This window comes from Papaver somniferum, chromosome 10, assembly GCF_003573695.1.
Source record: "Papaver somniferum cultivar HN1 chromosome 10, ASM357369v1, whole genome shotgun sequence".
NCBI classification, from domain to species: Eukaryota; Viridiplantae; Streptophyta; class Magnoliopsida; order Ranunculales; family Papaveraceae; genus Papaver; species Papaver somniferum.
In genome coordinates, this window is record NC_039367.1 from 136,074,988 (window position 1) to 136,080,211 (window position 5,224).

Sequence of the window (5,224 nt, forward strand, 5' to 3'; positions counted from 1 at the left end):
CGAATTCATCCATTTAAATGTAAGATTCCTTCGGAATATTCTACGGAACCTTAAAGAACGCCTATTTCTTTATATTGTATGCAAACTAGGATCCGAGATTGAAACCTGGCCGCGAGTTGACTACTCTGAGTCAGAAACTTGGTAAGAACGACGAATCCATCCATTTACATGTAAGATTCCTTCGGAATATTCTAAGGAACCTTAAACAACCCATATTTTTGCATATTGTATGCATATCAGGCTCCGAGATCGAAACCTGGCCGCGAGTTGACTACTATAAGCCAGAAACATGGTAAGAACGACGAACCATCCATTTACAGGTAAGATTTCTTCGGAATAATCTAAGAAACCTTAAACCAACCCTATTTATGCATATTGTATGCATACCAGGCTCCGAGATCGAAACCTCGCCGGGAGTGGACTACTCTAAGTCAGAAACTTAGTAAGAACGACGAATCCCTCAATTTACAGGTAAGATTCTTTCGGAATATTCTACGAAACCTTAAAGAAACCCCATTTCTTCATATTGTATGCAAACCAGGCTTCGAGATCGAAACCTGGCCGCGAGTTGACTACTCTGAGTCAGAAACTTGGTAAGAACGACAAATCGATCCATTTAAAAATAAGATTCCTTCGCAATATTCTACGAAACCTTAAACAAACCCTATTTCTGCATATTGTATGCATACCAGGCTCCGAGATCGAAACCTGGCCACGAGTTGAGTACTCTAAGTCAGAAACCTGGTAAGAACGACGAATCCATCAATTTAACGGTAAGATTCCTTCGGAATATTCTAAGAAACCTTAAACAAACCCTATTTGTGCATATTGTATGCATACCATGCTCCGAGATCGAAACCTGGCCGCGAGTGGACTACTCTAAGTCAGAAACTTAGTAAGAACGACGAATCCATCCATTTACAGGTAAGATTCCTTCGGAATATACTACAAAACCTTAAACAAACCTTATTTCTGCATATTGTATGCATACCAGGCTACGAAATCGAAACCTGGCCGCGAGTTGACTACTCTAAGTCAGAAACTTGGTAAGAACGACGAATCCATCCATTTACAGGAAAGATTTCTTCGGAATAATCTACGAAACCTTAAACCAACCCTATTTATGCATATTGTATGCATACCAGGCTCCGAGATCGAAACCTCGCCGGGAGTGGACTACTCTAAGTCAGAAACTTAGTAAGAACGACGAATCCCTCAATTTACAGGTAAGATTCTTTCGGAATATTCTACGAAACCTTAAAGAAACCCTATTTCTTCATATTGTATGCAAACCAGGCTCCAATATCGAAACCTGGCCGCGAGTTGACTACTCTGAGTCAGAAAATTGGTAAGAACGACGAATCGATCCATTTAAAAATAAGATTCATTCGGAATATTCTACGAAACCTTAAATAAACCCTATTTCTGCATATTGTATGCATACCAGGCTCCGAGATCGAAACCTGGCCACGAGTTGAGTACTCTAAGTCAGAAACCTGATAAGAACGACGAATCCATCAATTTACAGGTAAGATTCCTTCGGAATATTCTACGAAACCTTAAACAAACCCTATTTGTGCATATTGTATGCATACCATGCTCCGAGATCGAAACCTGGCCGCGAGTGGACTACTCTAAGTCAGAAACTTAGTAAGAACGACGAATCCATCCATTTACAGGTAAGATTCCTTCGGAATATTCTACAAAACCTTAAAGAAACCCTATTTCTTCATATTATATGCAAACCAGGCTCCGAGAATGAAACCTGGCTGCGAGTTGACTATTCTGAGTCAGAAACTTGGTAAGAACGACGAATACATCCATTTACATGTAAGATTCCTTCGGAATATTCTACAAAACCTTAATCAACCCATATTTCTGCATATTGAATGCATACCAGGCTGCGAGATCGAAACCTGGCCGCGAGTTGACTACTCTAAGTCAAAAACTTGATAAGAACGACGAATCCATCCATTTACATGTAAGATTCCTTCGGAATATTCTACGGAACCTTAAACAACACATATTTCTGCATATTGGATGCATATCAGGCTTCGAGATCCAAACCTCGCCGCGAGTGGACTACTATAAGCCAGAAATTTGGTAAGAACGACGAATACATCCATTTACAGGTAATATTCATTCGGAATATTCTACAAAACCTTAAACAAACCCTATTTCTGCATATTGTATGCATACCAGGATCCGAAATCGAAACCTGGCCGCGAGTTGACTGCTCTAAGTCAGAAACTTGGTAAGAACGACGAATTCATCCATTTACAGGTAAGATTTCTTCGGAATATTCTAAGAAACTTTAAACAAACCCTATTTATGAATATTGTATGCATATTAGGATCCGAGATCGAAACCTCGCCGGGAGTGGACTACTCTAAGTCAGAAAATTAGTAAGAACGACGAGTCCCTCAATTTACAAGTAAGATTCTTTCGGAATATTCTATGAAACCTTAAAGAAACCCTATTTCTTCATATTGTATGCAAACCAGGCTCCGAGATGGAAACCTAGCCGCGAGTTGACTACTTGAGTCAGAAACTTGGTAAGAACGAGGAATCCATCCATTTACAAATAAAATTCCTTCGGAATATTCTACGAAACCTTAAACAAACCCTATTTCTGCATATTATATGCATACCAGGCTCCGAGATCGAAACTTGTCCACGAGTTGACTACTCTAAGTCAGAAAAATGGTAAGAATAACGAATCCATCCATTTACAGGTAAGATTTCTTCGGAATATTCTACGAAACCTTAAACAAACCTTATTTATGCATATTGTACGCATACCAGGCTCCGAGATCGAAACCTGGCCGGGAGGGGACTACTCTAAGTCAGAAACTTAGTAAGAACGACGAATCCATCCATTTACAGGTAAGATTCCTTCGGAATATTCTACGAAAACCTTAAAGAAACCCTATTTCTTCATATTGTTTGCAAACCAGGCTCCGAGATCGAAACCTGGCCGCGAGTTGACTACTTTAAGTCAGAAACTTGGTAAGAACGACGAATCCATCCATTTACATGTCAGATTCCTACGGAATATTCTACGAAACCTTAAAAAAACCATATTTCTGCATGTTGTATTCATACCAGGCTCCGAGATCGAAACCTGGACGCGAGTGGACTACTATAAGTCAGAAACTTGGTTTGAACGATGAATCCATCCATTTGCAGGTATTATTCCTTCGGAATATTCTACGGAACCTTAAACAAATCATATTTCTGCATATTGTATGCATACCAGGCTCCGAGATCGAAACCTGGCCGCGAGTTGACTACTCTAAGTCAGACACTTGGTAAGAACGACAAATCCATCCATTTACAGGTAATATTTTTTCTGAATATTCTACGAAACCTTAAACAAACCCTATTTATGCATATTGTACGCATACAAGGTTTTGAGATCGAAACCTGGCCGGGAGTGGACTACTCTAAGTCAAAAAATTGGTAAGAACGACGAATCCATCCATTTACAGGTAAGATTCCTTCGGAATATTCTACGAAACTTTAAACAAACCTTATTTCTTCATATTGTATGCATACCGGGCTCCGAGATCGAATCCTGGTCGCGAGTGGACTACTCTAAGTCAGAAACTTGGTAAGAACGACGAATCCATCCATTTACAGGTAAGATTCCTTAGGAATATTCTACGAAACCTTAAACAAACCTTATTTCTGCATATTGTATGCATACCAGGCTCCGAGATCGAAACCTGGTCGCGAGTGGACTACTCTAAGTCAGAAACTTGGTAAGAACGATGATCCATCCATTTACAGGTAATATTTATTCGGAATATTCTACGAAATATTAAACAAACCCTATTTATGCATATTGTATGCATACCGGGCTCTGAGATCGAAACTTGGCCGTGAGTTGACTACTCTAAGTCAGAAAATTGGTAAGGACGATGAATCCGTCCATTTACAGGTAAGATTCCTTCAGAACATTCTATGAAACCCTAAACAAACCCTATTTCTGCATATTGTATGCTTACCAGGCTCCGAGATTGAAACCTAGCCGCGAGTTGACTACTCAAAGTCAGAAACTTGGTAAGAACGACAAATCCATCCATTTCATCTACAACTGTCCATTCATTTTTTCCCCTTAACATCATTCCTTCCATATCCTTTTTTCCCCTTAACTTCATCGTCTTCAACAGAGCAGCGTCTTCATATCTCCCTACATCGATCTTGGCTTCATCATATGAGGAGATTTCTTCATCAACTTCATCATCATATACAAGTAATCGTCCACAAAGTTGAAGACTTACCACCTCCACCAATTTATCAAAGGTTTGTTACCCAAATCAATTTGTAACCCATATATATAATCTACTGAGGATATGTGTTGGCTTTGGAACTTATTGTTTTGAAATTTGAGTTATGGTTTTGAAAGGGCAGTTACATATTTGAACTTAACCCTCTTTGGTGAAGTTGTTGTGATTGCAGAATACGCAAGATTTTTCCAAGCAATAGGAGAGCAGTTTGAGAAGTACTTGGCTTATGCGGAGCCAATTTTAGCCCATGCTTTCATCAACTAATAGATATAAAATGATATGCATTGTCATTGTAGAATGTATGTGATTGTTTACAGAGAATAATATATTTCATTGTTTATAGAGAAGGCTTCGCGTTGTTTGTGGCTCAGTCACCTGAGCATTATTTTTGAACATTATATTTTTTTTACAACTCATATAAAGGGTTGTCATAAAGTTAGTATATTAAAGAACCACAAACTAGAGAGAACTTGTGATAGTGTAGGTATGGTTAGTGGTGTAGACTTCCATGCAGGAGGCTGAGGATCAAATCCCGCAACCTCATTTTCCAACATTCTATATTTTTACTTCGACAACTCTTATAAGTGTTGTTATACATTTTTGTTAAAAAAAACACAAAAAACTAAAACTTGTGAACTGTAAGGATGGTTGATGAGCTAGACTTCCATGCAGTAGGTTCATGTTCGAATCTCCCCTTTAACCTCATTTCTTTCCAACATTATATATTTTTACTTCAGCAACACTTATAAGTGTCGTTATACGTTTAAAAAAAATAACAACAAAACTTGCGAACTGTAAGGATGGTTGATGAGCTAGACTTCCATGCAGTAGGTTCATGTTCGAATCTCCCGTCTAACCTCTTTTTTTCCAACATTATATGTTTTTACTTCAACAACACTTATAAGTGTTGTTATACATTTTTAAAAAAAAAA